This window comes from Harmonia axyridis, chromosome 3 (genome assembly GCF_914767665.1).
Source record: "Harmonia axyridis chromosome 3, icHarAxyr1.1, whole genome shotgun sequence".
Taxonomy (NCBI): domain Eukaryota; kingdom Metazoa; phylum Arthropoda; class Insecta; order Coleoptera; family Coccinellidae; genus Harmonia; species Harmonia axyridis.
Window position 1 is genome coordinate 4,229,727 of NC_059503.1, and position 24,554 is coordinate 4,254,280.

The 24,554-nt window shown below is 36.9% G+C and overlaps 1 protein-coding gene across 1 annotated transcript in view; it reads right to left on the reverse strand.

Annotated features, from left to right (window-relative positions):
• LOC123675872 (RNA-binding protein MEX3B) overlaps positions 1–24,554 on the reverse strand; it is a 71,724-nt gene that overhangs the window by 3,464 nt on the left and 43,706 nt on the right. The gene's annotated exons all lie outside the window — the stretch shown is intronic.

Genomic DNA, 24,554 nt, shown 5'->3' on the forward strand with positions numbered 1-24,554 from the left:
GTGAGTTATAATAACTCACTATAATAAATCGGAAAAGATGGATCTGTGTTTCTATACTTCTCTGCTTCTATTCGATTGGCCGAAAGGGAACATTCCATTATTGTTATTGAGGGGAGGAATATCCGACGGAATGTCACTTTAATAATTTTGACGTTTTCAAATTAAGTTGACATCTAATTATTGTGATTTTCTGCTTAAAACGATTAATTCAGACAGTGAAGATGATATATTATACATACATTTCCAAAAGAGGAACAGCTAATGTTACCATACAGAATTACTCGCCCGAAAAAAATTTAAAGGAGAAATTTTCAAGATATGTGTAGCAGTAAGCAGTAAGTCATCGTTTACAGGGAACTATTAAGGTTTTTCAATAAAGTTCTATCTCTGTACTCTGCACAAAATTCGAGCTAGCAGAAGCTAGTTCGAGTGTGATTGGCGACACTAAGTTTCCATCTCTCTTGTACTCGGGATCGAGCACAAATGTTTACTTTCCGTTCCTTCTGTCTATATTCTAGGGCTGTATTTTTTCTTAGTATTTATTGATATAGTCGTAGATAAAGTATAGTATTCAACTTGCGGTAATGGTCATAACTCACTTGATGAATTACAGCACTCGCCTGCGGCTCGTGCTGCAAACTTCATCTGCGTGAGTTATGACCTACATTACCGCTCGTTGAATAATATACTATTTTTTCCTCACCTTGATTAACTCTTTCTTTTTTCTAATTTTTATATATTTTTTTGCGTAGAATGTAGTACATGTTAATTTTTTTGAGTTTTATAGGTTTTGCCTCAAGTCTTCATCCTTTATAGATAAATAAATATAAATAAATAAGTTATTGAGGTTCACACATTTTGAGGGGATTGTGTTTTCAGAACCATAGAATTTTATTTCTGATAAAATGTGTTTTTTCATAGTTATATGTTGTTAAAAAAAACTTCAAATCCTTCAAAATCCGCGCAGTTTTTCCTCGAAGTCGACGTCCTCAGCGACTCCTTCCAAGGTCGCGGAGCAGCCAGCGGAAGAATGTGGACTTTGCGAGTCACGTGTCCGATCTGGTCGACGTCGGCAGAATGCACTTTCGGCCGTTTTTTCCCCAGAAAAATCGTCCGCGGAGACGCGTGAACGTTAATTAATATGGCGATGGAGGTGTCGGCACGTCTGCGTTCGACCGACGCCCTTCAACCAGCGGGTCAGATCAGCGTCCGCTTTCAACCGGCCAGACTGCATGCGAAACTCGCCGAGGATGCACCAACATATCTCTGTCCGCTCGCCGGGCCGTTCACTCCGGTTTTTTTCCGGGCGGTGATGGTCTCCTCCGCATCGGATCCCGCCGAGATGAGATAGACGCTCTTTTCGACACCTTCCCGCTGAATTCGCATCGTTAAAATGACGAAATGCTGAAAGTACTTCTCTTCGTTGAAAGTTGGAACTATTGTAATATTCCTAACTTCTCCTGATCATTCAATAGTTCTGGCAACACTGCACATTATTTTTATGCTCCATAAAAATATATATTTGCTCTATTAATTGCACGTTTTGGTCACTCGCTCAACACTAAATTCTGCACAAAGCTTGACATGAATATTCTAAAGGGTGTTTTTTTAGAGCTATAGAACTTTAAATTGCAATGAAACAACGATGGATTATTCGATTGACATGAATTTTATTCATCCGCAAGATAATCTTGTGGCATTACATTTTGAGTATGATATCCGGCATATGACCGCCACGGCTGGCTCGGATGTAGTCCAATCTGGACGTTCAATCTTCGATTACTTTTTCCAACATTTGTGGCCGTATATCGGCAATAACACGGCGAATGTTGTCTTCCAAATGGTCAAGGGTTTGTGGCTTATCCGCATAGACCAATGACTTCACATAGCCCCACATGGCGGTGTTAAATCACAAGACCTTGGAGGCCAATTCACAGGTCCAAAACGTGAAATTGGGCGGTCACTAAACGTGTCTTTCAATAAATCGATTGTGGCACGAGCTATGTGACATGTTGCGCCGTCTTGTTGGAACCACAGCTCCTGGACATCATGGTTGTTCAATTCAGGAATGAAAAAGTTAGTAATCATGGCTTTATACCGATCACCATTGACTGTAACGTTCTGGCCATCATCGTTTTTGAAGAAGTACGGACCAATGATTCCACCAGCCCATAAAGCGCACCAGTCAGTTTTTCTGGATGTACCGGTGTTTCGACATACACTTGAGGATTAGCTTCTCTCCAAATGCGGTAGTTTTGTTTGTTCACGTAGCCATTCAACCAGAAGTGCGCTTCATCGCTGAACAAAATAAAATGTACGTGGTGCGCGATACGTATTCCGCAAAGAACCATTATTTTCGAAATAAAATTGTACTATTTGCAAGCGTTCATGATGAATTGCCAAACCAAACTGAGAATAAATCATTTCACAGCTGTTAAATCGGTCGCCATCTTGAACAGTAATGTCAACTTAAAGTTATATACCTCGACAAAATATACTCCTTGAATTTTCTATGTTCCTGATGAAGCTATAGACATGAAATTTTTGTATCAAAAACAAAAAGATTATATCATCGCTATTGGAAAGCCTATTACTGAATTTCCTTATAAAGTAGGAAGCAGAGGTGAACTATATGAATAAACGTACAATGTATTTAACATGTATAAGGCCAGACAACCTCGCGTACCAAGACAACACGTACGTTCATTCGCACCTTGAACAAACGCAAACTGCTCCGGAAAGTCGTAAACTCATTAAACCAAGTATTACCTCCTCCTCCATATCCACAATCTTTCTTCCAATTACCGCAGTACACACAGCAACGAAAAGAATAAATCATCTCAGCTCGCGAAGAGAATTATTATAATACAGAATGAGCTTGTTTTTCGTATTGTCGATAGTCACAGTGCGATGGCCAGGTACATACACACGCGGTGAGACCTTGGCTAAGGCAAGAATGGTAAAGGCAACGAGCAAGGTATGGATTTATTGCCGTGCATTGTTCAATGGCGTAGATCGCAAGGGAGATAAATGTGCCCCAACTCATTAACTATTAATTTAGGGTCCATTTTGTACTCGACTCTGACGTCTTGCGTTTGAATTGAGCAAGTGGCGCGATAAAATCGATTGTTATGTATTGGGTATTGGGGACAACGTTAAACAGGGTCTTATTGTGTTTATGCGCAGCTAATGATTACACTACAAGGATTTTATCACTCTACAAAGTGTCTTGGATGAACCAGTACAAATTTAACGTTTTTATAGAAATTTAAGTCTACAGCTTGATCCCTTGTTGTAAACTCAGCAAATTTTTTTTTCACTCTCTCACATCCTGGCAAGAATTTTCATTTAATTGCACTTTTAATTGACTATTCATTATTAGTTGACAAGGGTATAACATGCCTTAAGGACTTCCGACATCGCTGATCAGCAACCCTTCACATACTCAAACAATTTTCAAAAACGCTTCGATTTAAATCTTGAGTGACCATTCACTATTCGATACAAGAGAGTTTGATCCACTATAATTCTTCATCGATCTAGAATAGTCGTTCTGATAAGTCTCAAGCTTGCACACAACGTGCCTATTCCCGAATCTGCAAAACATCTACAGATATCGTAGGTATATGAAATAAAAAGAAATGGTCCCAAATGAGAACCCTGGGGTACTCCAGATTCAACCCTGAAATGGAAGAATAAGCATAATTCATAATGAAGTAGTGAAATCTATTGCACAGATATGATTTAACCAAACTCAACAGATTTGATTCCACGTCATAATCCGAGAGAACTTGCAAAAGTGTTGTATGATGCATTTCCTCGAGAGTTTTGGATGAATCAGTGTAAACAGCATCCTATCATAGAAATAGATGATGGTAGGAACAACTCAATGGAAAAAATCAAGAAATCTCCAAGCTGATTGAGAATAAAGGTGGTTTGAAGTTTAGACATAGTTTTCTCAAAAGCGTTAGTGGCCCTTCCACGCCACTGGTTTCTGGGGCCGCTGGCGTGTTGGACTGCAGTCGGTACGTTGCATACGGCCGTTTCCTTCAAGATCTTAATTGTAGCAATGGGACAATGATACCTTGTTTGGTCCTACAATGTGAGATCACAGATCGCATCGATCGCTTAGCATGGCAATTAATAGAGTTTTAGTTGAGTGCATCCACGCCCAAAACGGACTGCCTGAGGCTTCAAATTCCGGAACTGTGTTATTTTTATTCGCTTCGGAGTATCGATGCACCCCATCGGGATAGATGGAGATACAGAAAAAGGCTACGAGGTCTCGACAAAAAGTATCGTTCCACGAAATACTCACACTCGATTAACAGAAAATTGCTGGTGAGCTTTTTGTTGGTTCTAATTAAGTGGATGAGCAAAATAGCCTATTTGAGCGCATGTTCTACTTAAAGGAAGACTATAATTTCGTCACGAAGAGTTTCAAAGAATAAGGTTCGACGAATTCGTCCTCAAACTTTGATTAACTTTATAGTGTATGTGAAAAGTTGTGGTCGATTTTTACTAAGCTAAGTTTCAAAGTTCTTTTTGTTTACTATGAGCTAGACCTTTTTCCTCGAACCGTAGGTCAGCTAAAAATCCTCGTTTTTGGGTAATAATCACTAGGATTACTTCAAACGGAAATAGCCCATATTTCATCAGATAAATCCCCATATTACTGCTCCCAATTCACTTGGAGACCAATCGTGAGAAATGCCAATCGACACCAGAATATCGCAATCCTTGATTAACAACATCCTGCCTTGTATCTTCCAGATGGAATCTCTGGAATCGCCTCACAATTAACAATGAGATATCCTATAGTGTTCTTTCAATAATTTATCAGCGAAGCATTCGACATTATCATTAACGATTGGACCAATTAGCAATACCCTTGTTCGGTTGCATACCCATAGGAGATTCCTGGTAACTGTTATCCAAACGCAAGACGAATATGCAGGAATTATTTAACTAATACGTTTAATAGGGTTTACAAACGCTGTTAATTGACAACGGCCAACTGCACAGGATGTGTGTACAGTGTCCTGATATATGTGGGAGCAGGGTCTTCCAAGAACATTAGTCGAATATAGGATATGAGAGAGGAATTTCGCTTGAATAATGTGTTCTATTTCAATTTGTGCATTATCCTAACGTAGATATGTTTTTTCAAGATTTACACACACTTAGATTATCAATGAACATTTTCCATTTGACGTAATGAATTAAAACTAAGGTTAATCTAGGCTGCTGTTACTTTTGAAGTTGTCATCTATCTCAATCCTCTTTTTTTATTACAAAATGATGAACCCGTTATTGAGAAACCCCGTACATCCAAACTAAGGATTCACGGTTGACTTGATATTCAAGCTACTTGACTTGAGCTCGACATGAAATCAACTCAAGTCAAGTAGTAGTTTTTCAATGATAAGTCAAGTACCTAAAGAATAAATGCTGGACTTGGCAAACTACTACTTGACTTGAACTTGAGTTGATTTCAAGTCAAGCTCAAGTCACGTAGCTTGAATATCAAGTCAAGTAGCTTGAATATCAAGTCATGTAGCTTGAATATCAAGTCAAGTAGCTTGAATATTGAGTCAAATCGTAAATCCCTAATCCAAACTTTGCTCAAACGGCTTCTTGAATGAAGCGCTGGGATGCATAACCAAGGAATTCAAGAAACAATCTGTGGCAAATTTTATGGTAGGTTGGAATATTTTTCCAAGAACAATTCCAGAAGTTAAATCTCACGAAAACTAATTACCAACAAAAGAATGTAAAATTATGATGCGAGGCGAAGAGAATTCCTTTACACGTGCCACAGTTTTGCAGTGTATGCTTTCGACAAGTTGATCCGGCTAACCCAATCGATATTCGGATAATTCCATCTAATTGGCGCTTATTGATAGCAAATTATTCACAGATATCTGCGATAAGTACTTCTCACGGAATAATGCCTTGTTTACCCAACATTACAACTGAGCGTTATCATTGAACACAATTGATTCGTAATCTGCTACGTTCTGTCATAACCACTCTCGGGGAATGGCCGTATTTCATAGTTTTACTGCCAATTACAATTGTTTATAGGTTCGGATCGAGATTAACAGGTGCAATGCTCCAAAAAAATCAATATAAACTTGCCAATCCCGGGGCTAACCATTCGTAGTTCAGCTCTCCACGAGAATAATAAGTTAGATATTTTATGGGTGCTTCGATCGTCCTCAAAGAACAACTATCGCGAGAGAGTACCGGGTGGTTCGTTAAGTCCAGACATTAACGATAGATGGCGATAGTTCAATTACGTCCGTTGGATCTGATGGGATTCGAAATACTAATCATAATTTTTCAATAGTCCATTGATAATCATAGTATCTATGTGATTTTTCATCTATTTACTTTATTTAAGGTGGTACTTCATCTTACAAGAGAGCAACAAGGAGGTTAGCAACTTATAATCTAGAAAAAACGCCAAAAAATAAAGCCTGATGGAGACACAATAATTTGAAATTTTTGTCCACTTATTCTAGTTTCTTTTCCAAAGTTGTGGATTAAATTGGCCCTAAAATGCAACCTTGGGGTAACCCATCGCTTAACTATGTGGTTCCAAGGAACTCAAGAGACAAATACGTTGAGCAGAATTCAGAATTGCCTGTAATATACTAATCGAAAGTTAAGGTACATAGAGAACTAAATGCAATGATGCTCATTTCGCGATGGGTCCATAATATTGCCTTCTGGTGCCCCATTTAACATTTCGTATTTCGTGGAAATCATTTGCGAGAGACCTAAACGAATTGAATGCTGTTATAGATTTAGCAGATCCTTAAGTGAACTGTCTTGAGGTAGTTAAATGTTAGCTGCCTTGAATTAATCAATTAAGAGATAATTTCAATTTTCATAGCTTATACTAGAGAAAACTGAATAGAATGGGACCAATAATGCAGCCTTGAGGAATCCCACGAAATATTTCGAATTCTGTGGATAACGTATCAGTTGGGTTGAAATTTAGCTTCTCTACGATCTATAATAGATGGAATCGTTTGAAAGTTTTACTTGCTGTGAATGAGATAGGAAAAAGCTAATAGATAACATCGCAGGGTAGTTGAACTTTTACCTATAAAAGCTTGATATGCAGCTCATTCTGGAGCGAACTAAAATGAATTGGCCCAATAGTACAGCTTCTCATTGAAGTTATTTCATTTTGTTGAGAATCCATCATATAAGTGACATCTTAGGGTTCTATCAATCGAGTAATTGAGCAGATTCAAATGTAAACAGTATTTAAAGCCTTGCAAGAAAAAAGTTGAACTTCTCTACGATGTTATCGTTGTTCATTAGCTTTTTCTCATCTTATTTACACCAAGTAAATCTTTCATCGGCTGTAATGGTTTCCTGGACGAGCAGATTCCCTATCAGCCGATCTGAGACTGTAAACCGAGAGAAAAACCCCAAGAAATCAGTTATCCACAGAACAGCATTTACATACGCATTTATTAAGCGATTATAATTGGAAGTTATGCTAATAAGCAGCTTAGATTACAGACGATCGGAGTGGGATGACAGTTGTACCGTCATCGGCGTGTTCCATTGAGTACCCAGGAGGCCTCCAAAACGTAATGAGCTGCTGCTTGGTGAGAAAATCCACGGTCCGTAGCAATCGCGTTGCGGAGGTCGTCTTGGCTATATTAAGAACCGACAGAGTCGCATTCTTCGTCTTCTTCTTGTCGTTTGTGTCATTGGCAGCGGATCGACCTCCAACGCTCGATGGTATAAAGCTTCGATTGCGTTTTAATTGCAACTTTAAGTACTGCGATTCGATGGACGATACCATTGACTTATAACCGGGTTGGAAGAAGAAGAAGAGAGGAGGTTTTTCGATGGTTTTTATGGGACGTACGCATGAACGCACTGAATTAGTTATGGTAATGAAGGTGTTGATTTTAACATTTTTTGTCTGGATTTTCTAGGTTACGTTTGTCATTGATTCGTTCAAAAAGATGTTTAAGCAGAGTTTTGCGGGCCCATGTTTAAAAGACTTTTTTTCTCAATATTATACGAGGAGTCGTTCGTTTGTACCTCCACTTCATAAACAACTGTATACTGAAATTCACAAAGCTTTTGTCAAGAAAGGAGAAGAAAAATATAGAATTGATAACAATTGAAAGATAATAAAATCTCAACCTGTAAAATGTAAATTTGCATCAAATTAAACCGTTTTGAAACGGTTAAGCTTAATACTCGACTTTGAAAGTAAAAATCAGTGTGATGAATTTTTATCTGTTTTCCACGCCACTAAATTCGTTAATATTACCCCATATTTCAAATTTTCCATCTACATTCCCCAAATATTCCCTACTTCAATACACATTAAAATTTTGAGCGATTCCCAAGTTTTAATATCAGCTATAAAACACTGAGTATCGTACAGCACGTCCTCTTCTATTTCTAGTCTAAACTCACGAGACAGGAATTATTATTATATGAAGATAGATATTCTCGAACTGTCAGGGAAAACTACAGCCGAGGATACGTCTAATATTAGACGTCGAGAAGATAGTCATTGTTGTGTTTTGAACTCGAAATATATTGCAAGGAATGTTCTCCACTGTAAATAAAACTCTTCCAGGTTCTGTTTGACATTTCGTACGGTATAAATAACGAAAACGAGGAGATATGAGGCATTATAGCCTTGATCTTGCGGACCTTGGCGATCATTCAGAAAAAATAGATATTCTCAAACTTCGGAAATAATATTTGAAAAAATTTAGATTGGAAAAACGAAAAAAGTATAAAGTTTCTTCAATTGGATTGTAAAAGAGTGACAGGCCCCAAATGATCCCTAATTGTTGTTATTTCCCATCCGATGAAAACATCAAGGGACACACGGTATAACTGGTAAATAATATCGCGTGATCACATCGTCGGTTGGTTTAATGACAAGGTTTCGTGGTGCACCTCAAACGCGCCATCTAGGTTCGAGATGTAAGAGTATAAATAATCTCCGACTCCTTACACGCTTGTCGTCACTGCCTCATATGTCATTTGTATTTTTTTCTTCTTGGAGTGATTCAGAGAGAGGGATCGATGAACCGGCTTGGAGGAAAATTGGAGAAAAAAGAAGCTTGTTCGCATTTGAACTTCCTGTTTCTTTATATTTCGGCCAGCTCATCATATAATTCGTTGAAAATGAAGATTTGACATTTGACATGAGATCACATGGAACATAGAACTTTAGAAAATGAGACAGCTCCTGTCACAAATAAATTTTTGCATTTTCAGAGTAATTTGTTAGTTTTATTACTTATGGCATGATTTAATGATCAAAAATTCATTAATATTATCTATTCATTATTACCATCCCTGGAGCTTGTTGAGAAAGGAAGCTGGTGGACTATAATTGTTACTAGGTCCGTTTTAATTGATGAATTTGAAACTCAGTAATTGGTAATTATTATAGTGATCTTGTATGGACATATTTAATTGGAGATATACATACTACCCACATTAGACGGAAACTAATGAGACTAATATTTTTCAAAAATACGCCAACTTTGAATATCAGGTATAACAACTGTCTTAAATTGACATTTTGCTTTGTTGGACTGAATTACAGCATTCTCAGAGACTTTTAAAAACAATCAGTAATTAAAATTGACTAAATTCCACGTGTGCTCCTTCAGATATAAGTAAATGATTCTTTTAAATCTAGTTACAGATCAAGTGACAGTATGTTCATGTTCATAATGATATTATTGTGAAACACGATATTGAATCCCAATTTTGTAGTTTCCGAGATTGATTCTTCTCAGAAAATATTCATATTATTCAAATTAAATATGATCTGAATATATTCAAAATTTATCTATTCATAAAATGTATACCAGTATTATAGAGAATCTGTTCAAATGAATGATTTTCCCAATTTGCAATTTTAAACAGCCAGTGGTTGGATTATTTACCTAGAACAAATATTTATCATCGGAAATACCTTTGTTAGAATCTAAAAGTGCAGAATAATCATCCATTCAATGAATTCCTATGATATTCGAGCACTTTCGTGATATATTCTGTACAGCACATGGAAAAATCTATGTGCTATTATTACAAGGTGGCATTTACCCTAAAGATATTTCTAGACACTTCTACTAGACGTCTGCAAACAAGCAGGCACGTATTAGAGATTATCCTTCGTGATATGCTGTGTTTCAACAAGACTCGACTTACTCAACTGATGGCTCTTGGATATACAGGGATATATTGGGGGTACAAACCTGGAACAAAAAGAAAACATTAGTGAACGTTGTAGGAATAGAAATGAAACTTATGAAATACAACAAAATTTCTCAGAAAATTGTCTTATTGAAACTTATATGAGAACGAATTTATTCCGAAAATTGTCAAGTTAAAAATTATGTATTAGATATAATTTCACGTCTTGGAAATATCGAAAAATCTACTGTTTTCGTCCCATTTTTCGGCGTTCAACTAACAAACAGTCCAGAAGAGTACCGGCTTGTGTCAAGAGCATTTCAGCGCACGTTTATTCATGTGCTCAAGGAGACCACAGAACTGCTTCAAATTCATATAAGATATAATCTATTGTATTGTAGGTTAGGTTAGGAAGATAAGGGGTTCTAATGATAAGACCCTCAGAAATTCAAAGCCAGAATTTCAACTCTTTCTAGTATTTTGCCGCTGAAATATTACTTTTTTGATATTCTGTTAGAATTTTTGTTGGTCCTAGAGGAACCATGGAAATGGGACTTGACATCGTTATTTTATATCTAAATGAAATACTTTTATCTCGATCGAATCTGTCGTTGTGAAGTTATCAACGAAAATATTTTCGAAATGTCATCTTTATGGAAGTCCTAGCTGAATTTTAGCCATTAAGAGGAAACAGAATCACGTGACATTCCTGTGATCTCTCAATAATTTCCCAGAGGAGAAGGGACAAAACTAATGTGCGGTGTTGCCGGCACGATTTAAGTAGTAGTTAGGAATATTACAATAGTTCCAACTATCGTCTGAAGTTTGTACTTTGAGGCTTTTTACATTTTCACAAAAAAAGGAATATTACAGCGGCTTTTTCGCCCAGGAAAAGTGTAGTCTGACAATTTTTTTTTCTCTCCCATCCTCGTGTCAACATTCTTGGTCGTCTCGGAAGAGATTTCCCCGTGCCGGACCTGTGACAAAACATAAGCCGGTGGATAGGAGCTCGACATACAAGATGGCTGGCCTGACGCCAGATCTGTGACATTTCTAAGCAGGGCATAAAGGGGCTCATTCACGTTGACATTAGATGTACGCACGTTAATTCGTTAAAGCGGCCGCGCAGGTTCGTTTTCCTCCATTTCAACCTACCCTATTTTAGCAACGCGCCAACGTCGAATCCAAAACCAGGGTTATTGAACGGAAAAGCCGCGTTAGGCGCCGTTCACCCTACCACACACACACACACGCGGATTTCCACGATATTTATTGCTACACGCAGTTTCCCACGATTTCAGCGGGGTAGAGAGAGAGAAAGAGCGGATCCTGTATTTTCTCTGGAAAACGAAATACGTGACTGGGGTCCCAGATACTCCTCCCACGGTTGGCCGCATGATTTACTGCAACATTCTCCCTGTTTATACGTGGGGAGGGATTTATTACTGCTACAATTTCGTTTCCGAGCGCTGGATCTCGATTGATAACAGATTCGAAGCGGTCTGAATCGAAACTGAACCTTGAGGGACGCCGGGATTGAGGGTTACGTCAACCCGGCTTCGTGCTATGTATAATTCAAAAAGGAAGGGGACCTCAACAGAACCCTGGGTGACGCCGGGATCGAACTCTTACGTCTACATGGTGGAATGACAAAGGAAGTGTTCTGAAAGAAATTTTTTCTACAAAGATCAGTAAATTATGTTCAAGTTTTATTTCACAGCTGGCAGAGTCATTTACCTAGGAGAGGAAAGCATATTTAAACTTTCGAACTTTATTAATGATGATAATCAATACTAAAATTGCCTTTTTTTTGAGGTGGTACTACATGCATTCTAAATACTTCCTAATTTATTTACTAATTTCAAACAATTTGTTCATTGTTGTTTCTTATAGGAACGATGGAAAACTTAGGCAGCGTTCATAAATTGTTTTATTCAAATCAGTGCTCATGTTTATGGACGACATTATTGAGTTAATCCACTCACTCGTAGTCTTATTGTAGACAAATTTGAAAGTAGTGCTAAGTACGACACAGTTTGATACGTGTTAAGAAAATTCACTTTCAAATTTGTCTACAACTAATAGACCAGTTTCGACCCAAAATTTGTAAATCAGAGGCATTCGGGAGAAAATATGCCCTGCTGTTCATACATTCTCCTAGATTTTCAATGGATTCTCAAAGGTCTAACAGAATCAATATAAAAACATGGAACAATCTATTCTTTCTTCAAAATGCTTACAGCATTCACCTCTATCACACTTCAAAAGCATCTCATAAAGGTCTTACAAACCTCCCCTTAAAAAAAAATTTAAATAAAGGTCGATGAGAATCTTCAAACGTTTCCTCATCATATCCAGCTGAGTGACACACTCGTGTTTCAACACAATCTTCATCAACTCTTTGTTGTGAATACAAACGTCAGTCTTATAGGTGTCTGGAAGTTTTTCAACATCGTTTCAGCTCAAGACATGGCATACGCTAGTTCTTAATTAGTCTCGAACATATCTAATTTTGCTTGGTTAAGCTTCGATTTGACACTCTCCACCTTTTGCCTTTTTACGCAAGAAAAAGTTCAAGAAAGGGGTCCTTACATAACGCAACGAGGAATGTATGTCACCCGATAAAATATTCGATGTAAGTAAGTGATATTTAAAATTCAGCTTGCGCCTGTCCATTCAGATCTTTTGCCATGATCATGGGTGCATGTGATATTACTTACATACGTGTATTTGCTGATGTAACTTTGGGGGGATTATGATGTATAAACCGAAGAAATATGTTGAAATTAGATGGTGTTACGCTTTTATTCTCCGTCACGTTGTTTCGCCTATAAAGGTGTTGATAAGTCAATTAACCGTAAGAAACATATCAGCAGTTAATCAATTTTATAGGTTAAAATAATGTCCAACTGATTCCATAATCCACTTGACGGTGAATTGGCAAGCCAAGCAGCATTGGACGAGGTCATCATCTGGATGGGTGATCGCCTCATCACACGTACCGAGTTCCACGAGCATATTTTTTGTTACTAGTTAAAAATCGCTCTGTATGAGATTTTATGGACTCGTCAGTTCGATTCTGAAGAAATAATTTTCCGGAAGCATTCTAGATTAGGATCTCTCTTCATTTGTCAATTTCCCACCGTAATGATAATTTCGCTTCGACCTCAATAAACGAAAAAAACAAACATGCGATGCAGTCATTAGGAGTCAGGGGAGTACCTGTTCGATACCAAAACGGATAAATGTTAATCAATAAGTTTGCAGGAGAATTTTCCGTAAGGGATTTTCCATCTGGTTTTCGTGAAAATGGCACAACCTCATTCTTTGATGAATCGATGATCTACGAAGTGGTATTTCCACTAGAGCTTTTTATTTTTAGAACGGTAAATTTCACATTATCCGTTTATTTATTCTTGTAAAGAAAGATCAAGCTTCAAGCCTAATTTTGATCATGTCAAAAATAATAAGGGGTTTTTAAAAGGAATGATACAATTAAAATGGTAAGAATGGCAACATTGCGTATCATTTTTTGACATTTCTTACGTCACTTGTGTTCAGTAGCTTATACCTTAGTCATGGAAAGATATAGTCTTCAACAACATTGAAAAATTGTTAAATTGTTTCATAGAAATCCGTGCAAATTTGAGAATATTGAGAGAAATAAAAAAAAATGGACATTATTCAGTTAATCGACTCGGTAGGTGTATCTCAAGACACAAATTCATCCCTACAAAACCCACTGCAGACTCTTTCTGTAATTCCTCGAGCTCTCTAGTCGAAATAAACATATGAATCTGTGGATTTTAAAGGCTGAAAAGACCAAGCATCTTCTGGAACCCGCTCATCTTTCCTCCTTTTCACTCAAATGCATCCTAGAAACTCTTCCTGTGTCTATTTTAACAGTTGTCACATTCGAACTATTTAAAAATCCCGCAACCTCTGATTCACTCAAAGATATTAATACAACCGGCACAATTATATCACTAACCGCCCGGCTAGCGTTAAACTTAATTGTCAATATTGTTATTTCCTCGTTGCAGAGGCGGCTCTAGCCTCTTACGAAACCACTGTAAGGTTTATAGCCGAAGTGCACTAAGGAACACATAATGATTTCTATTCGGTTTTATGCAACGCATGTTGAACAATGAGGAGAAAATGATTTATTGGCATTCGGGAGAAATCATTCGGATGTGAGGAATGAGCTAAATTGCAAACTGAACTTTATTCCATCAGTATGTAGCAGATAATCGAATAGCAGATTATACATAAAAAATTGGCACAGGAGCGCAATTTTTTACAATAAATAGGTCAATTTTCAAAATAAAGCTACCCACACACCCAAAAATCAGTTCGGACAAATCTGAAATGTGTGCCCCCTTTAGAATTTTCTTCCAACGTCCAAAACCTCCATTTTCCGAGCGCCACGCGTGCCAACCGTTGAGAGAGAGAGTTGGAGCGGGTTTTCCAATTGTATGTTACGCGCCGTTAACGTTTATGCTAATCTCGCATGTTCCTAAAAAAAACTCCTTATGAATTCACCCCTTCCGCTAGCCATAGCATGTGGTACAATATCGGATCAAGGTTGCGTTTCTGATCTATGCAGGGCCGATAACAAAAAGGTTCCGTTAGTAGGGCGATCAGACCTTCTTGTTCCAACTGAATTTTCCGATAGCACGTGCTGTGCCTGCCGGTCCGTCGAAGCGTTGCTTAACAACGTGTTTTCAACGTAACTTCGTTTGTTTTTTTCCTGGATGAAGGGGATCTTTATTTAGATCTGGCGACCTTGGAGCAAATGACATTTTAGTCTGCTGCTGACGAACAACAGTATCACTCCTTTAGATTTGTCAACAACCACATTTTCCTTATACCTATCTTTTCTATTCTATTATTATTTCAACTTTTACAATCAACTAATAGATTCAGCTGACGTTTTCCTTTCGAATATTTAGCTTTCATTTCGGCTCTTTAACCTTAGAAAATATGTCACTTAACTTTACGGCACCTGGAACAGCTGTATTGGTGATAAATTGCCTTATTTCTGGGAATCTCAGAATTTCCTCTGTAGTTTCTTTAATTTTCGATTCTCAATGTTTTTTTTTTCGTGTTTTTATAATGATACCTATATCTTTCCTCTAATGCAACATTATAAAACAAGAAATCAAGATTATCATCTATTCATTTTACAGATATCAAAGGTTATTTCTGAAAAGCATAATATCTCGAATGACATTTCCACGTTGAGCGTTTCAGTTTGATTTCAAACCCTGCAAAATGTAGCGATGTCATCCTGCAGGAATCTAATTCAACATTCGTCGACAAAGCGAAAATATTCAGCATCAAAGAGCAAACTTTACGCCTCACAAGCGAAGAATTCCAACTCGAGCTCATCCTGAACTCGAGCGACGCAGCGCAAAACATGCTGACAAAGCACGGTGCTATCCAGACGCCGTCTTCTCGCGAATATAAACCGCAGACATCTGCAAAAACCGTTGTGTACACTAGCGCCAGCCCTCATTTCAATATTAATCCGACAACGAACCCCGGACCGATCGACATGGCAGAAAAACGGAGGAAAATCGATGAAAAATTACTCGGCTAGTACACACCATAAAACGGAATCAATCGCTGCTCTGTACGCCGCCAGCACGTAGTCATAGTAACTGCTGCAATGCGCGCTGAGGGTTGCAGACGTCACGTGAACCGTTGCAGCGCTTTCAGCCCCAACGCGGAACTGAAAGCAGCGGCGGCTTCGGAAGATTTTCCAGCCAGTAGAACGAAAAGGGTAAACCATAGAGTAATAAACATGAATAGAGGAAGTATACGCAATTTTTACATGTCCCCAACATGGTTAGTATAGTATAGATTACGTATTACGTAGATTATAGTATAGATTACGTTGTCGGATTGTGATATATTTTCAAATCCACAATTTTACTATATCGTTATGAATGTATATTATATTGAATGAAATATATTTATTTGTGTGATTCCCGATTGAATATGCAAATTTGAATATTTGGAAACCGATATATTTACTAATGGTAGAATTTATAATAAGCAGAATATTTATTATTTTCTGGATCTACCTGCTGAAATCCAAGGTTTGTCAACTTTTGCTCTCCTAGTGTCATCGGTTGTTTTGCGTCGTTTGGCGTACTTGAAGTTTGTTTTCTGAATTTCTGCTATATTAAGGTATTTATTTCAATATATTTTGAGTTACTATGAAACATTGATTCACTATGGGACATAAGAAGTGCGTTTTTTTGGAGAAAATCGCGAATTGAGTGAAATATCGTATCACTGATATGTTTTCATTTCCGCGCGCTTCGTGTCAGATTTGATAGTTTATGTTGGGGACAAAATTTGATAAAAGAAAACGACATATGCTCCCTCTATCTATGTTTATCACTCTGCGTGATAAACATAATTCTATAGATGTTTGAGATCTATTTCAATTGGAATAACATTAGTGATAATGTCATATTTACACAAACGAATTTTTCGTCATTTGGAGTAACTAGTTATTTGTGAAATCACATCATATTTAACAACACTCGCTACTAAACAAGTAGGTCTTAATAAATATCAATTTTAAGGAACTTCTCGTAGCAGAAGATGTAGGTTCTGACTTCAATTGTGAGCATTATTCTGATTGCTATGTAAACATTTGGATATATTCTTCCAAATTATTTCCTTTACTGGATAGCTGTTTTGTATCATTGACAGAGTTTAGTGAATTGAATTTTTAAAGCTCGAGTTCTTCATAATAAGGATATATGTCGTTGTCTTCAGCTTCTCGAAGTATTGTACTCAATTATAACAATAGAAATAATTCTTATCATGTGCAGAATTTTTTGAACGATGAATGAAATACATACTTCCTAAATCTCGAGCTCTACATCCATAAAGTTGACTCTGCGACTCTGGATAAATAACAGGTTTTCCAATAAGAATGATACAATTTAAAATTGTTATAATGGCAACACTGTGAATAATTTCGACATTTCTTATGTCATTTGTATTCAGTAGGTTATGCCGTTTAATCATGGAAAGATACACGCTTCAACAACGTTTAGAAATTGTTGAAATATTTATTCAAAATCAGTGTTCAATCGACTCACTCTTCGTCCCCAACATCGCCGACGGTTAGCGCCGCCACTGGCAGGAAGAACGGATGTGGGGGGAGGGGGTTGGTTTGGGAACCGGCCGCAATTCGATATCAACCTGAACAATGGATATTTCATGTGGAGGGTAGTGGCGTGATAAATATAAATTGGGGGGGATGAGAGAGGAATTAATAATGGGAAGAAGAGGGGGAGAGGGGTTGTTGAGTTTTGGAGGAATTTAATTTACTCCATCGATGCTGGGATGGGGTATCCTTTGAGAGGTAACTTATTGCGTTGGATGCCTACGGTATTGTTGGGTGTTATTTCATGATTAGCGTTGCGAGTAATGAACGAAAAGGCTGGGAATTTTGCACAAAGGGTTGTTATTCGCGCATCTCGCTGAATATCGAATGGCTCGAATGTACACGTTAACAATGTTAAGATTTTTTTTTTAAATAGATACAGTTTGTTCCTGAATTAGAGTCACAAAAGAAAACGAAAGATTTTACGGATTATTGTAGTTAAAACCTGACATTTTGGTGGTTTAAGCTATTAGCAATGCATTATTCTAACCAAACATTCAGGAATATACTGATAAAATTGTTTCCTCATCGATAATACCTTGTTCACATTGAAACGTCAAAATTTTACTTTGACTTTGTGATAATTGACAGTGCTTCGAGGTTTATTGAAAAATGAACACCAACCTTTCAGTGCAATCACCTAGAAGAATATTCAACAATTTGAATAGTTGAAAAAAAATCTTTCCGAATACAACTCGTTCTTCAAATTTTATCCGATAATTTTTTATTTTCATCACTCAAACTTGTTTATTTGAGACAAAAACACGAGTTTGGATAAGATCACTATTCCTAACGGACTCATGCTTCATCAATCCATTTGTTTTCATATTTTCACCAAATAAACAAGAGAAGAACTACCAGTGTTCAATCAAAAACATTTCTAGAGGAAAGAAGAGGTCACAATCCCAAAAAAAATTTCAAATGACAAAAATTTCAAATTGGAAGATCTATGCCAAATTTAAGTTGAGATTATCTTGAGAAGGAAATGTGCTATGAGAAAAAAAATCAAAGACCCAGTATATCGGAAACGAAATTTGGCGGGACAATATTTATAGGACTTTTTCTTTTTAAAATAGTCCGAAGGATCGGTCATTTTCATTTGTATGTACTTCTAATTTAGCAACACCTGTGTGTACAAAATGGCGAATGCGCCGGACTTCGATTTGTTTGAATACTTCCAATCCAATAATTATCACAAATCCTATTTTTTTTTTCTGGTTGAACGAACTTATTACGAGTGATTGATACCTATAAAACACGATATAATCAACTCATGTACAGACAAATACACCAACTCAATTAATTACCTACTCTAACGAAAATTGGTTTTCATTGAATACAAAGAAGTGTATATGGATTCCAAATAATCCCCTTATCATATTGAAAAATCAATCGACAGCCAAACGAATCCCTATAATTTATACGTGGGGTTAAATCCATATGACATTTTGATGAGCAAAGGTGTGACTTCAGTATTTCTTTCGAATTGGAATAATAAATGAGAAATTTAAGTTCGTTTATGAGAATCCTTTCGTTGGGAGACAATTTTTAGAACATATACTACATATTTGGCTTTAAATTGTGAGACGGAGAGGAGAGGAGAGTTGTTTTAATGATTCATTAATTACTTCTGAAAAGAACTACTCAATAAATCTTATTATTAAATATATAAATACTATTTACTTCAGGTGAGTTAAAAAAAATGCCTAATTACTTAAGTGGAAACAGAGTGTACAAAATGGTGAAAATAATATTAGACGAAAGAAAGGTTAAAAAGTGCAGATATGTTAAAATTTGTTTGATTTTTCAATGAAATTTGTTTATTTTTGTATTTATCAATTCATTTTCCTGAATAATTCAATATATTATAAGGTGTGTGAATAAGTCTTTCCCGTTTTTTTTCAAATTTTGAGCCTTTATTGTGAAAAAATGGTTACAAATGAATTATTGAAAGTATTGGCCATCGCTAGCTACAACTTTTCCCCATCTTTCTGGCAACATACGAATCCCGTTGCGAAAAAATTCGACCGGTTTGGCCTCTATCCAGTCATCCACCCATTTTTTGGCTTCCTCGTAGGAATGGAAGTGCTGGTCAGCCAGGCCATGCGTCATCGATCTGAAGAGATGGTAATCAGACGGAGCAATGTCTGGACTATACGGCGGGTGGGGTAGGACTTCCCATTTGAGCGTTTCTAAGTATGTTTTCACCGGCTGTGCAACATGTGGGCGAGCATTGTCATGTTGCAAAATAACTTTGGATCATTCCCATGGCTTTCAAACGCTTGGAAATGGTTGTTCGGTCAACTCCCAATGCTTCAGCAAGTTCTTCTTGCGTTTGACACGAATCTTCATCAAGCAAAGTCGCCAATTCTTGATTTGCGGCCGCCCGGAACGCTCCTTGTCTTCCACGTCGAAATCGCCACTTTTGAAGCGTCGAAACCATCCGCGAACACTTGAATCATCGACACAACCTTCTCCATAAGCTTCCTGAAGCAATCGATGCGCCTCGGCAGCAGATTTCTTCAAATTGAACCAATAAAGTGAAACTTCCCGCAAATGACGTCGACTCGGCTCAAATTTCGACATTTTCACGATTTCAAAAATTTATGATGCGAAAAAATTTCAACTAATGTGTTAGTGAGGAATTGTTGACAGATGAATAAGCTTTGATTATGACATATGTAACCATTAAATACTCGCACAGTATTGGTGGCGCCATCTCTTACAAAAAACGGGAAAGACTTATTCACACACCTTATAGTTTTGATTTCTATGTGTAAAATTTGGAAATTGAAGTTAGTGTAGAAGTAGTCTTCTATTGGATGATTTGCGTGAGTCAGAATAGTTTTTTTCATGACGTATTCTATTTGATTTCTGGCGAATAATGCTTGAGACATCGAACTTTTCGAATAGACTATTTTAATCTTTCAGTGAAACTAGAAAAAAAGTTGCTGAAGGCTTCTTGTTAGTTTTTTGAATCTAAGTACCAACTTTCAAGTCGATATAATCGCTATTTTTCGAGTTATTGGAAAAACATCATTTCAGGCGCCTATAACTCCGAAACCATTAATCGGATTAGAACCATTAACAAAGTCAACATGCAAGAAAGTAATGTTGTATTTAAAGTCCTCCAATAGGCAAGATCGCCTCTTCCAGCAACCCCAAACGTCCCTGGACTAGACCGTCCGGAGCGAAAACGACGCCTGGCGTCCCTGCCGTCGACCCCGGTAGTTCGATAAGAGTCATTGCCATCGCAAACTAGTTCCCGAATTCGGGATCAACGAAGGAACGGAGCCAAGGGCGTTTCACCCTCTTCCGCATAGGCTTTTTCGATCGAAAACCGCACAGGGGTGGAGGAGAGAAGATTGGGGGTTGAATTCAGCCCCCAAGGGGATGGTTTACGGGGGTGACGAGTTTTGGGGTTTTAATAATTCAACTGTTGTATTCTGGATGAGGTAGCGGAATTGATAAAGGTGGATGTGTACGTGTATGGGCAGCCTTATTTAAGGGTTACGTGGTGGAAACATGCACATGAGAATAGGAAATAACTTGAGAAATAGTACGTTTGGAATGCAAGAGTTATTCATTAATATAAAATATGAAACAATAAACAGGAAAAAATCACGAAGAAAATTCAATATTAATAAGATAAAAACATATAAACAGTCCAATGTAAGGTAATGAAAGTAAAAATTTAATTAAAGTGGAATAATCGTTCAAATATTCTTCATATATGTTTCCATAACTGGAATTTAAGCGTACATATCTACTTTGAAGATAAGTTTCTGTTATTAAAGCAAATAGAAAGAAACACAAAGCCAACCCACATCTCTGTGAAGCCCCTCAAAGACTCCACCACCCTTCATGTCATCTACCAACCCTAAAGAAATCCAATCTCATTACACTACGTGATTAAATTAGATCAAATGTCTTAGGTGTTGATTAGAGAGCCCTAATGGTCGGTTTAGACCCTTCTAACTATTGAATTACGTCGTCTTTGACCTGTAGTCACTTTTGAAATCTGAGAACGATCTTTATACTATCGCAAGGATATACACAGCGAAAATTTTACTACCAACGAAAAAAATTGGACGCACTTTGCATTTAATCACCCACAAGGCCAACAATCCATAAAAATTTTATGAACCAGAGTGTACGATCGTACAGTGAACATGTGTAAGCAAATGGAGTTGTATTCCATTAAGAAAGTATAACTATTTATCGAGTAAGTCTACTTCCTGGCTAAGTACAGGGTGTACAATAAGTAATCACATGAATTTTATTTAATTTTGAACGAAACCTTCAGTATTCACAAATGAGCACTGATTTTGATAAAATAATTCAACGATTTCTAAACGTTTTGAAGCGTGTATCTTTCAATGATGAAATATCATAACCTACTGAACACAAATGACATTAGAAATGTCAAAAAACAATACATAATTCTCCTTGTTTGTGTACTCAATCAACACACCATATTCTCACTTGAATTCAAAGTTATCGCACAAAAAATGAAGAAAAACCATGCGTTAATAAAATTTGGAATTATATTCGTCCGGGATCATAAACCCGAAATTTTATACATAATTAATGACTCGTATCACCTTCGCCAAGACCTGAATAGAAAACACCCGACAAAAAATAATTCCTAGTACTGAATGGATTAGCAATTACAAATCCGAGCTCGAAGGACCACTACTACGTCCGTCGACAAATTGTAATTCTCATTTTGTCGGCAAAACTCGAAGGCGATCTAATAATAATGTACATCCTTGAACCAAGGATTCCTGATCGCGCTGCCAAATATTCCACCGTGGAACTGGACTAGAGGAATTATGTAAAATGTTAACAATGTTAGCCTTTTACCTAATTGACACCTAATGATCCGATTGGATCAGATTCGCAAGTTCGTTGGCCGCTGAATCGATTCAGAATTATACATAACGATTCAATTCGAAAAGGATCGAGTCGAATGCCTTTATCTAATAGGGATAGATATCATTGATATTAACCGATTGAAACACTCGCAAACAGGTATTCGTCGCTCGAGGACTTCCTCAATGTGTTTTATGATCATGAATGATTAGAGACCCACGAAATTATCTAATCATTTTTTTTTTTTAATTGGCAAAAAAAGCGGAGATGGCATTGTTCTGTCAAGGTCGACCACAAAAAAACCGGTCGCGAATTCGTACATAGAGAAAGCTACAAGTCGGTCAATGGTGCGTTTGATCTGATTTTCGAAAAGAGAACCACCTGAAATATTACCTAATTTTGAGCCAAAAAAAAATTTGAGAACTACATATTTGATTTGACGCGTGGAAAAATAATTATCGACCGTTGCCTTATCAGGTAAATCAGGTGGCCGTTAGATAAGATTTGTTAGGAATTCTTTCAAAATGATAGCCTTGTTATATGGTACGGTCCCGTGCAAAATGCATGAATTTTCTTTTCAAAAATTTGCGTTTTTTCGAAGAATTTGCTGTTTCAAATGCCACATACCCAAATGATCTTCTTTATTTATGAATTTTCTGACAAAAACAATAATCTTAACAAAACTGCCAGCATATCCCGTTTTCCATTCACGTGATTTTGATGAAGTATATTCAACAATCGATACAAATGTTTGATATTTTATCCATAAATCACAAAAAAAATTAGATAATTTGACATAATGAAACAAACTGCATAAAATATGTCGCTTACATCACACGAGACTACAGAGAGGGATTTTTTTTTTAATGGCATATTTCTAATACTGCAAGTATGAGTGTAGGTCGGTTCTAATCATAAACAAAAAATGTCATTATCCACAATATCAACAGCATAAAAAGATAATTTTCGGGAAACACATGATCGTCAGATTGAAAAAAAAATGTCGATACATATTCCCAGAGAGATAAAAACATTGTTTATTCCCATTTCAGGACATACAAGCATCTATAAACCGCGTTAAACTTTACCTGATACCTCTGATGTAATTCAGTAAACTGCATAATTAACAAGTCGTATCACTTTTCTGAGAACTAACATCAGCACCTCATTTAGAGACTGATAAGCTACTTTCTGAATCATTCCTCACTTACGTAATTGCACAGTCAAGAAGTTCAAGTACATACCTGAAACAAAAGACGAAGATTAGTATTCTATACAGGAAGTGTGATATTCTTAGTTTTTGTTGCCTCATTTCAGATGTCAATATTGGTGTTAGGATAAACAGGCTTATTACACGTTTTGGTTTGTTTCGTTTAAGAAATCTAACAGAAAGTAAACACAACATGTGGAATTGAAAAAAAACTAGAAAGAATTAAAGCATTTTTAATCTGTTTCTGGATAGAATATTAACGCAAACTAAAGCATAACGCGATTTTTGAGATCTTATAACTGTGAATCTATTAGAGTTAGGATTTTGCAGTGGAGATTTTTTTTTTTGCTATCGTCTATCTATTATATGTTTTCATTTTCATTATTGTACATAGTTCAGTTTTTCTTCAATCCTTAATTTTCAGCCTTTGAAATTCATAGATCGAATTTAAAATTTACATGCTATCGATTGAAAAAAAATACTTCTATATCTCCTAAGGTTTATGATTGGCAATGATAAACAAAAATCGCGAAAGAGCCTCAGAATTCCTTGTTGTTGACAATGGACCAGTCTGTTCTACCTACTCAAGAGAAGAAACCGAAGGCAACAGTATCGATCTCAATAGTTTAGTGTTACAAGGATGAAATTTATAACCGTATTTTCGACTGTCTGCCATTTGACTCCCCTGACCGAGTTTTCAAAGGAGCATCGGGCAATCAAGTACGAAAATGGACTTATGTAAGTGTGCATTGTCGAACAAAGACAAGAGGTAGGTCTGTACAAGAACCCACACGCTGTTACGTGACAGTCTACTCGATACTTATGCTAATAAAATGTGAATTATGGCCAGGTGGACAACAATGGATGCGACAACGTTAAAAAAAACACAAAAATCGATGTCTTCATCATAATGAAATTTTCAATTTTTTTATTTTTTTCGACCTCCGATTTCCACCATTTTTTTCGGGTTTTCTATGGAGCTGTGAGCTATTATGATAGTGCTGACGTAAAGTCAGGACTACACAATTTCAACGCCTTCGGTTCAGTGCTCACGGAAATATTTATTAA